The 12,244-nt window shown below is 33.3% G+C and overlaps 1 long non-coding RNA gene across 1 annotated transcript in view; it reads right to left on the bottom strand.

The window, feature by feature from the left end:
• Positions 1-11,315, bottom strand: part of LOC128554325 (uncharacterized) — a 30,323-nt gene extending 19,008 nt beyond the window's left edge. Inside the window, exon 1 of the long non-coding RNA XR_008369575.1 lies at positions 11,037-11,315. This is a non-coding gene — a long non-coding RNA (uncharacterized LOC128554325). The remainder of the gene's footprint in view (positions 1-11,036) is intronic.
• Between the last annotated feature and the right edge of the window lie 929 nt (positions 11,316-12,244).

Below are 12,244 nucleotides of genomic sequence, written 5' to 3'. Positions count from 1 at the left end.
TGATCTGTTTCATTTCTTCTTTCGATAGTTTACTCCTTTCATTTTTAGTCTATTTCATAGTTTCAAAGCCGTATGTCAAACAGTTTACACATAATATGAACTGGTACGAAAAGCTTATCCAAGATTTGTAAGTTAAAAGAGGCCATAATTCAGTCAAAACCCTTGACAGAGTTGTGTACTCTTATCTAAAACTGGACATGGTGATGGTATACAAGTGTTGAAAGTTTTATAGCTATATGACAAAAGGTTTTGTCAAAATGTGGGCTGGAACGAAACCAAGGTGTGACGCTGACGCTGACGCCAACGCCATTGTATATATGATAGCTCTCCTTATTCTTCGAATAGTCGACCTCAAAATGAATACTCAGGGAGACATTCTACAAACATTTGAAAACAATATAACCAATTCTAATATGACTAACAATGCTTTAATCATCACAACGATGTAATGTTGACGTCAAATCAACGTGATATTTAGCGCCATATACGCATCAAGAAATAGCGCTTTCAAATTTCATGAAATATTTAACTTAATAACATGTTTTAAACGAAACGTCACATTGCACAAATGTTTTGATTAATTTATACACATACTCATGATACTGAATTAGTTATTCGCTTTGCTGAATAATTCGCAATAATTTTCGCTCGAACTGAATTTTGTCGCAAGACGTATTACCGTTTCCGGTCCTGGCGTGTTTTAACAAATACCTACTATTGGCGCCATGCTTGCGCGAAGAAACAGTTCCATCATATTTGATATTAATTTTACAATAAAGACCATATTAGAATCGAAATAATTTTGCGTCCTCGTGAAATTATTACGCCCGACGTATAACCGCCCATCGTGTACAAATAGTGATAAAGCACTGTTTTGCTATAAATTATTTCTTCATTAAACTGTGATAGAGGTATGGAGTAATACTACCTTAGCGGCCATCTGTATTAAGTAGCTAATCAACAAACTAGCTAATTCCAACATGACTTAAGCAGCCATCTGTCTTAAGCAGTCACAATGACTCGCTCTCTTTGATGGCTGCTTATACCTCATTCGACTTTGTTTGCTAAAGAGTAAGAATCCAGAAACTCTATTGTTTTGAATTGGAAGTACTTCAATATTGTTTTGATATATGGGCAAGACCTTTGCAACACCTTTGACACTCGTCCTTAAAGGCCTAGATCTTGGCAGTTGGCCAGGGATTTCTGTCCTCACCAGCACAGTTGGGGCTAATGACTATCACAGTATGGTTCCAGTAAACAAGGGTCATTGTTTATTGGAGAGTCAGTCTACCTTACAAGTGTACCAATTAGTGAGGAGGGGAAACAGTGTAATTTATTTAATAAATACTGATAACTTTTAAAATTATACCTATTTTTTGGCATTTCTATGTAAAGAAAAATATTTGTTGACCAAACACAATAATGAAATAATAAGAAACATATTTTCACAATAATAAAATAAAAAGAAACTTACTTTAGGAAATAATACTTTAGGAAATAAGCAAGTTTTTATTTTTCAAATTCTGTCTGGAGAATTGTGTTATTTCAGAAAAATGTGACTGTTACTCATCTAAAGTTTGCAGAACACTGTTAATAACATTTGTCTAAAATCGAAAACCAAATGTGATTCAGTGTTACAAAGTAAAGCATGAAAAAATACACTTTTGGCAATTTACTGAAATTGAAAATTCTGAATAGATGGAACATCTATGATTTTACCCAGTAGTATTATATTCCAATAATGGTGATAGCATGAATACGAGGAAATCATTTCCCCATTCTTTTTGTAAGTATTCTGTATAAATATAATGGAAGGATCACCTTTATCAATATGACCTTTTTCATAATAATTATGATATCGGAAAATATTGTTTGCCATCACAAAGAACTAACTGAGTTTTCACTATACCTGTTTCATCATCATCATTATTTTCAATGTTATTATTGTATCTTTTATTATTTTATATGTAATATTATATAATGATAATGATAATTATTATTATTATCATTATTATTAAAATAAGAATTATTGTTATCTATATAATACCAGAATAATAATAATCATTATTCCACATTCACTGAAGGAAAACTAATTTCTTTAAACTCCACTGGTCACATCTTCATGGTCTAGTTGGGACCCTTGCTGTGCTAAATGCCCTCTAATCAGTTACCGTTACATAATCGCTGATAAGCAGCAGATAAGATGGGAGATGTATATTGGATTGGGGGGACACTTATATAGTAGTGGATCTAGGTCTTTAATTAGGGAGCTTATTTGAAAATGAATGGGTAAGTTCAAAGTTTGAATTGAATACCTACAATGAATCACTTAATTTGTTTGACAAAAATATTAGAGATATATTTAAAGCTATGAAAACTAAAAGTGCAATACACATATATCCTTTTCAAGTATGATAAATTCAAATTTGTATTCGTATAAAATAATCGTACAATCTTGAAAAATACATTGTATGTAATATAGCAATGGTAAATGTAAGCATGTAATTAGACTCAACATTTTTGAAAAGTTAAACTTCCATTTCATTTACAGTATGCGGCTGCTGTCTGTTTCGAACGGAGTTATCAAGTGCTTTTTTATTCCAATTTGGTTTTACAAATGCAATGACACTGCAACTTATACCCAGTAATGAGATCCAAGCAACTTAAAAGGCATAAAAAAAACTTACTTTGCACAGTAGATCTTTTTTGCTGGACAGTATTTATATATTGTTTAATTTGGCGTGTTTAGATTACAATGCAAATGTAACTTAAGGAGTGGCATTTTTTGTGCAAAACTTTTAGTATTATATTTGGTAAATCTTTTGAATTTATAACAATAAGTGGAAGTAACGTTTACATATTTTGATATCATTTCATGATTCAGACACGCACTTTAAGAAATTTTAGTAATCTTCAAAGCATTTACCGTACAACAAGAAAACATTAAAATAATTTCAAAACAAAACATATATGAAAAAAATATCGTCTGTAGAATACTTCAATAGGATAATAAATACTCTAGAAAGATGAATAAAGTGACTCAAAAGAACTTTAGAAAAAGATCATTATATGTATCAAATCGCAAACAGAAGCAATAATTCTTCTTTTTAAATACATATTTTTTCATCTCTGTTAAGAGGAAATAATGATGAACACTTCGATAGGATAATAAATACTGTGCGTTCATTCTAATGAAAACAATATTTGTTCAAAAAAAAAGCTTCCTTCTTTGCTTCTATTGGAAAATATCAACCACGCTCAGCCAGGCAAGGGGGATAATTTTACCAATAAGGCGGCGAACTCGTGTGAAATGCGCGCATCAAATGAGATACTGAAATCTCGCAAACATCACACAGTTGTAACTTACGCATTTACGCTATTTTATATACAAACCTATTCGAAACTGACATAGCTACTAAACATCGATTAGACACCGCCGGAAAGCCTTGTAATTCATACCTAACTGTGGCAAACTGAAAGACGGGGACTAAACATAATGACCGTGGTAAAAAAAAACTTTACTGCCGAGGCAGCTAAGGCAGAAAAATCAACCGAGGCAATTAAATGCGGCAGAAATAAATGACAAGGCAAATGCGGCCATGAGAATGCACTTTTTTTACAAAATTTCCCGGGGAGCCTTTTAAACAGCGATTCGAATCCTCTCAAGTGTCCCAAAGTCCCCTTGAATTATATGCACCATTTTTATCTAAGTCTCTAAAATTTCCGGGGGACGAACCTCACCAGCAGGAGAGGGCACTTCGTGCCACAGGCAATCGGCGTGTGACTTTGACCCCTTATGAATGATGGACCCCCCACCCTGTTCTCTACAACCCAGATCCCCAACATAATAACAGAAAAACACATTTCCAAAAAAAAAAAAAATGCTATATATAAAAAAAATATATATAGCATTTTTTTTTTTTTTTTTTGGAAATGTGTTTTTCTGTTATTATGTTGGGGATCTGGGTTGTAGAGAACCGGGTGGGGGGGGTCCATCATTCATAAGGGGTCAAAGTCACACGCCGATTGCCTGTGCTTTGTGCCTCTTTGTGCGATCTGTAGAGCATAACAATGTAGTGGTTGTAGGTATATAAGACCACTTCCTACAGCCTTTCTGTTTTGTTAACCCTTTAGCGTGGTTAGAGAGTCCGCCTTCAGATCACGAGGTTCGGGGTATTATCCTCGATAGAGTCTTTGGTATTTTACTACAACAAGCCAATGTTAGTATCATGTAATCAATTAGGAAGTGTCTAGCCGTCCGGTAACGTAAGAAATTATAGGCCTTTCTGTTATTTACTAAATATATCGATACTTATCTGCAAATAAAATTTTGTGTGAATACATACTAAAGATTTACTTTTAATCGTCTCTAATAAGTCACTGCATTATTAAGGCGATAAAACGAAAGTTTGCCGAAATCAACAATGGCGAGATCCCTCCTAGACTGGTCCCCTGCGAACTTCAAAAAAGTACTACAGGTAACCTCCAGCGACTTCTGTAGCCTGATTGGCTGATGGGATTTTGGTAAACAAATATGGCGGCGGCTGCGAGGTAAGCTACCGAGAGATTTTATTTTCTGACGAAATGTAGATTTGTTTCAAATCAATACAGGCAGTTACAAATCCCATTTCATTTAAATGTTTTAGATTTACTGTTCTTCATTGTTTGTTTAATGTTAAGTAGACGAAGGTCTTAAAAATACGCGTAAATGATGGCATACTGCCGATTCGCCCCCAGTCAACTCGCTCTTATTTTGACAGTTCGACCCCAATTAATTGATTTAATCATTTAATTAATAATCTAAGTTCAAGTCTAACGCCTCATACTGTAGATATTTGTTTTTCATACAAATGTATAGATTCTTTAATAACAAATGGAAAGAGGCAATTTTGATGATATCTTACTTCAGCTTTTCCCAATAGCAATTACCAGTAAATTATAACATACCCAGACCGGTAGACATAGGGTCAAGGGATCCGGTTACCGCATCCGTTTGTTTATAAATATGAAACATATTTTTAATTTTGACACTTATAGATTCAACAACAACAAAATTCACTTTCATTTGAGCTGCACCATGAGATTGAGAAGACCAAAATATATTCATAGCTTCTATGCCATCTAAACAGCTGATTGCATGTATTTTATCTGACTGAGGCCCGACAGGGGTAGCCGAATTCAGAGATCTATGTATAGATCTAACCAAAATAGTGATTTTGCAACCAGCATGAATCCATGCTGTTCACTAACGGTTTCTCTAATTGCAAGAGGCGTTGAAAGCGAACAGCATGGATTCTGACCAGACTGCACGGATGCTGGTCGCAAACACACTATGTTGGTTTTCTCATGGCGCGGTTCATTTTGCTATTTTTACATGTACATACTACCAAGTGTTGCTAATTTATTAGCACATATCACAACAGTTCATGATGTATTTAATTTTGTTTCGTTGAAATATTTACAAGTATCACCGTCACATATATAATATAGGTTGCCGTTTTGTATATGTCTTTTCAGTTATCATCTGTTATTGCAGATTTGGTAACTAATTGCACTTTTGTAAATTATATATAAATGAAAGTGTTAGGATGCTCTAAAATGTCTGTGTTGCTATGGGGTTACTTCTTGTAGTGTAAGGAAACACACTTACTTCTGTAAGAATTCTAGGTTCAAATCCTAGCAGGAAGCCCTGGCATACAGAAAAAATTGTATTAACTATTTACTTATTTCTGTAGAATGTAATAATTTATTCATTATTAACCTAAATATTGACAGCTCGAATTTTCTTTGTCTGTATTTTTGTCATGTCTGTGTTGGCAGAAATGGGGGAAAAGCATCTATATCAGATCACTGCAAACAAACAATATTTTTTATAATTTTTATTATTAAAAAAAAAAAAAACATTTTATTTTCCCTTTATAAGTCAATTTGGTTTTAATTTATATGCACTGCAGGCAAAGTAATTTTTGAAGATTCATATTTGAGGAAACTTAGGAATGCATAAGAGTATGTAGTATATGGAAAATAGTGGAATAATTTTTTTTTCTTTTTTTGCGGCTGAGACATAAAAATTATTTTGGATTTTCTATGATTTCTTGGAACTGATGCCAGTTGTATAAGAATATGCCTATTTTTCATTTTAAACATGTTTCTTAAATGAGATTGACCAAATGCAAGTTTTTCATTGGAGAACACCAGAATGTGTTGACCAATCTGTTACTTATGTGAACAGTTTATATACTCCGAGTGAAATTTAAAGGTTACTGTGCCAAAATGTTTTCAAAAAATTATATATTTTCCAGTTTGAAAAAAAAATGCCTGCTACACTCCACAATTGTAAGAATGTAGGAAGAGACCTGGTTTCACAGAAATCCAGTTTTCCCCATTTTTTATTGAATAGGTATAAAAGACTTTTTACAATTACTCAGAAAATTATACTACTTTAAGCCCATACTTTGCTGTTTGTCCTTTCCTGACATGTCCTTCTTTCTTGTATATCATGGTTCAGCACAGCAACATAAAAGTAAATTTTACCCAAAAGTGCTATTTATTCATACAGAAAAATCTCAAACAGACAGTTTTAGTTAATTTTGATAAAAACATTTTTTTCAGAGTAAATAGCATTAAAAATTCCTGATTTGAAATAACACTAAGTCTCCAAATTTCACAAAAAGGAAATCAACTTATATGTGAGGTCTAAGCCTTTGTATATGAGAAATATTTCTTTGGACTTCCAATTTACAAAACATTGTGGGTTTTTTTGTCATTAATTGTGTATTTTTGTACAATTTTGTTTTGGTATACACTTTGAGAAATAATATAGATAACCATAAAACATAACAGGTTTTCTCTAAATTTCCCACACAATAATGTGTTGGTACAAGGACAATATGAAAGACTAATATACAGGACATGATAAATTCAAGGTCATATACTTGCATACTAATCAACAAAATGTACATTATTGTCTCAATACATTTTTATAACAATTAAGGGATCTCACACCATGAAATGTGACTGTCCTCATTGCATTATGTACCTTAATTAAATTATTGTTGCTTTTCTTTATCTTAAAAATGTACAAGTACCAAATATGTGTGATAGATAGTTTAAAAGTACCTATATAGATGTATTATAGTTTAAAAGTACCTATATAGATGTATTATAGGTAACTGAAATGAAAATAACTGTAAATAAACAAAAACATTTTTTTTTACTTTGAAATATTGACTTACATTCTGTCTAGAGAGAGTTTTATTAAATCTTTTCAATATGGCCAAGTCATAATTATTAAATGAATAAAAAAAATATAAAAGAAAAATACTCTTTGAAGTGATAGTCAAGACTGCAAAATTTGTTCAGTAGTTATAGCTGTGCTGTAAGTGTACATCTCACTGTGATGTTTATTAGGGGAAGCATGGGCTGATCTGAAAGGGGCCAAAATACAAAAAGCATTGATTTGTGACAGCCTAAAATTAATACATCAATCATTTTAGACAACAGTTCAGCTGGCTTCATTGAATCACTCACAGAACTTTATTTACATTACTCTTTATTATTGCCGACTGTCAAAGCAAAAAGCCATCACCTTAGTCAAGTTGCTTATATAGAAAATTTACTTGTGACATTTTGTAAAAAAAAACTCATGCTCAAACTGCCTCAAATGTAAGTCAGTTTGCACCATTTCAGGTATGCTTACACAATGTTCCAAGCGGTCATATGCTTGGAATCCTCAAGAAACTTTGCAACTTCATAAACCAAAATACTGAATGTGGCCCTTATAGCAGGTATCACATTATGATAAACTGCATTCCATTGAAAATTGTCAGTCTTCAGCCTTCATGTGACATGCACATTCCTGTAGTGAGGATGCATGACACACAAAATATAAGTTATGGGTGTATTTGATCATGACTAGTGATTCTAGTTGAGAGTGATTTAATAGTACATGAACATTTAATTGGCATTTTATGCAAAATATGCATTTTCAAGTGAATGGTCATTCAGTATTGAAGACAAGTTATAACTGCAAGTCTCTGGTTTTGTTTTGAAGGAGACTGGGGAGGGGATTTATTGCAGGTGTAAATGAAAAGAAATAAGGGTTTTGTCACATTTTGGCAAATATTATTTTATGATGATTATAAATAAATGCTGGGAGACTGTTTTATGCATGAACAACCTGACAAGCTTTGACTTTGCACATAAATTTATCAATGAACTTATTTTGAAAAGACAAGACTTGTAAATATCTAATATAATAAATTTTATTGGGCAAAATTCAAGACTGACAAGAGTCAACATGTGTCACTGGCATGCCTATGTTGTTTTTTTTTGGTGGTGGGTGGGGTGGGGGCTAGAATGCACTTTACTGCTAGGATTTTAAAAGGCAGGACGTGCTCGTTACAATCATTTAAATAAATTGTAACAATAATTTATTCATTAAAGAAAGAAGAAAAATGGGGCTGTGGGGGCAGTAGGAAAAAATGGGGTGTATTTATTAAATGTGCGTACCGGTAAAGCATGAAAGTGCAGGTGTCCCTTTTTGGGCAGCATTTTCCGGTAGTTTCAGCTTTTCTTCATTTGTTGAACAAAGACATTATTACTTGAGGCATAAGTTGTGTTTTTCTCTGATGATCATGCATAAAATACAACGAAATGAAGTACTTTCGTCATAGAAATTCAAATTTTTCCGAATGAATCGAGGGAAAAGTTTTCATGTTGTTGTTGTCGATATGTCATTCTTTATTTACCTTGGAAACAAGGATACGATTTCATTGGTTGGTAAAATCTAGGACACTATCTCATTGGCCGAGCTATTCAGGTGCTTGACTGGTATGTATTTTGATTACGGAATTAGCTTTGTTCAGATATTATTATACGACGCAGTCTGTTAGCCACAATTTTGGCTATTTTGCTTAGTGGTTACCTGATCCAATAATTGGAAGCCATTTTGAATGGGAACCAATATTGGACAGGGAACCAGATTAGATCCCTCCGTGACGTCACTCATTAAAATCCGGGCAAAACAATTTTATATGGCATCTGAATTTTCAAAATTTAACAACTTTTTCACTGGATTTTGAAAATTATAACGGTTTTGAAATACTTACAATTTTCATATTTAGTATTCAAATATTTATTTTAAATGAATATCTGTTTTAAATGACATTTAATTTCAATAGCGACAGTGTGTCATAATGTTCAAAACTTTAAGAAAAATAGAGAGAAAAAAAATAGTAGTTAAGCGTTCATTATTAATCCATTTTATTTCGATTAATTAATCAAAATAACATGGACATTCGGCGATCAATGTTTTATCATTTCTAAAATAAAGTTTCCTTTTAAAAAGGAAAGGCTTGGCTGGTTTTGACATAGTCTACATAACTGGACAAATGGGGGTAGGGGTCATTACATAAGATTCTATGCAAAACATGATTGCGATTTTCTACTGCTGGTCTATTCCTTACAAAAGGGTGCACGTATGAAAAACAACCCAGATTTGCCGTGGCATTCACCAGTAATTACAATACGAACACAGAAATATAAACACTGATATACAAAATACGGTGGTATTGTGAAAAAAAAATGGTTTAATATACCTTGCAAAGCTACTTGCTCAACCTGTTTTAATAACATCCCTACAACAATAATCGAACCAAACATAATAGTCCTGTCAAAAATTAGCCGCAAAATGTCTTTTGAGACACTTTTTGGCAGGTTACATCCTTTCATGGGGGGGGGGGGTGTTCTCTAACAAATTTCACAACTGCCCGTTAAATTTTTTAAACAATTACTACAATGGATAAATGTAAACTCAATCATGAATAATGTAAACGTCAAAATTGAGAAGTTGTCAGTTTGTCGTAAAGACTTATGTTTTATAGTTATATTCATATTGCTGTACACCCCCATTTTAATAATAGACAAACAAAAGAGCAACTGCAATCGGAAAACTTCCAATATTTCCGCATTGCGCAGCTTACGTCACAGGTCACTTGTTGCTACAACCAATCACTGAATTCTTAACATATTGATCTCGGTTTGCAGCAGCTTCCCGGCTTTTCGTATCATACTCACACACACTTGGGTACCAAAAAAACCCCAAAACAATACATAGCTCCAAGCCAAAAAGGATATCAACGGATTTGTATACAAACACGACCTCATTTGTTTTATCGACATCTTTTCGAGACGATGAAGATGCACGATACATTATTTATCCCATAATCAAAGTAAATCCAGGGAAGAAAGGAGAACAAATACATAAATGCATTTTTAGGATTTGTTATCTGCATTGTCATGTATCCACATCGTTAACACATTTCTAGCTTTAACATAACACTGCACATATTTATATACATAATCTATACAAAAAACTGCAAAAACCTTCTTTATATTATATCCTGTTCAACTGTACTTCAATCATATAAAGATATCAATTTTCTTTAATTCTACACGGAAAACTTACATATATGAATATACTCTCCCAGTCAGTGTCATGAGTGTGCTGCGAGGCGGCTACTCAACACCTACTCCGTCGAGGGAGTGGGAAGTAAAAAGATACCAAGTATCAAGACCAGCTACAATCTTCTGGTGGCCTAACAGCCCCCACCCCATAAATTATTGCCGAAAAATTTCATCCTCATGAAAGATAATGTAGTCCATATAAGGTCAATTGCTAGCCAAAAGCATGTACATTCATTAAATGTAAGTCTTTCGAACATATCATTTCATTAAACTTATGAGTACATATAAATTCATTTGAATTCTTACAATGCATTTTTATTTTATGCTTGTTGGTGAAATATTGGAAAATAGCAGTGAGATATAAATCGATATCACTCACAGTGCCGAACTTCTTTTTTTCCAGATAAATTATCTCCCTTGAAATATATTCTTTAATTACCTCCCTTTGCTGCCTTTAAAATTACTGGATTATACTAATACTCAAGCCATACACGAGTCATGAATTGCTAGACAATCCTATATAGAACAGGCTAGCTATATAATTAAATTTGCAAAAGAAATAATGTTACCTTTGTCAGCTTGGTTGCTAGGCCTTGCCATTCATGTAGCTACAGATATATGTGTGTTTCCTCTACTTTTTTCCATTGGTTCACTATCGTGTGGTAGATATTACTGGCGACAGCACATTTAGCTGGTTGTTGTCTTAGTTAATTATCACAAGACATCAACTCAACCTTACGTAATATGCCAGCATTTTCGTCGAAGTACTTTCCCACTCCAACTCCAGCCAGTTGTGTTCAAACTTCCATCCATTTTGTTATGCTATGCAGCTCCTAGATCAACATTTCCTAGTTATTTCTATTTAATCTATGATCACACTGGCCATAGCTTTATCAGATCAAGTGGTTCCAACGTTGTTTGAGCGGTGAATTTTACGCCGATCAAATGGAGAAATATGGCCGATACTACAAATTTCCGGCATTGTAAGTATGATTTAAAGGAATTTCTACCCGTTAAATAACGAATCAAATGAGAACGATGGGTGCACCTGGAGCGCAAATGTATATATGTTTTAGCACATATGTCCGTTTAGCTGTGATTTGCACCGTTTATTCAAACACTTATGTACAGTCCGGCGGGGGAAGGATATTTTTGACAGTTTTTGACAATGTCGCATCAAATTTAGCGTTAATCGGGAACAAGTAACTGTTAAAACACTTTTTTATGTAAAGGGCTACCTCTTAAAACAATGTGTGTGAATTTTCATAGAATTACTCATGGTTATTTGTGAAATATCGGCCAAAAACCTAATGCAACGCCGTTTCGAGTGGGTCGCTATGCAACGCAATCAAGTGGATACCGTTCTCTGTCTTACTTGCGAAGTCTTATCCGTCTTAAAAAAACAGTCATTGAAGCCTAACAATGAATAAAGTTAGAGAGTTTTATATTATTATAATGATTCCGCCATTTCTAATATATTATACTTTTACATTTTTATGCTTAACATTTAACATATTTTTGCGGACATTGTCAAAAAACATCAACGCAGAAACATAAAAAAATCTCTTTAAATCAGTATAGTCACAGTTGGTTACTTTTTTAGTCCTTAAAACCAATACATTGCGATTTCATTTCTGATTTGTTGTGCACTTGAGCTGTTCATACAAAATAAATAAAATTTGGCCCATGATAAAAGTATTGATCAGTTGTTTGTACATATTTTCATTCGTATTCCTGTGGTAGCGTTCATTTATTTTCAAAGAGATATATCACAGAG

The sequence above is a fragment of the Mercenaria mercenaria genome, chromosome 2, assembly GCF_021730395.1.
Source record: "Mercenaria mercenaria strain notata chromosome 2, MADL_Memer_1, whole genome shotgun sequence".
NCBI lineage: Eukaryota > Metazoa > Mollusca > Bivalvia > Venerida > Veneridae > Mercenaria > Mercenaria mercenaria.
Note: the sequence above shows the minus strand (reverse complement) of the source record. Positions and strands in the feature narration are given on the sequence as shown.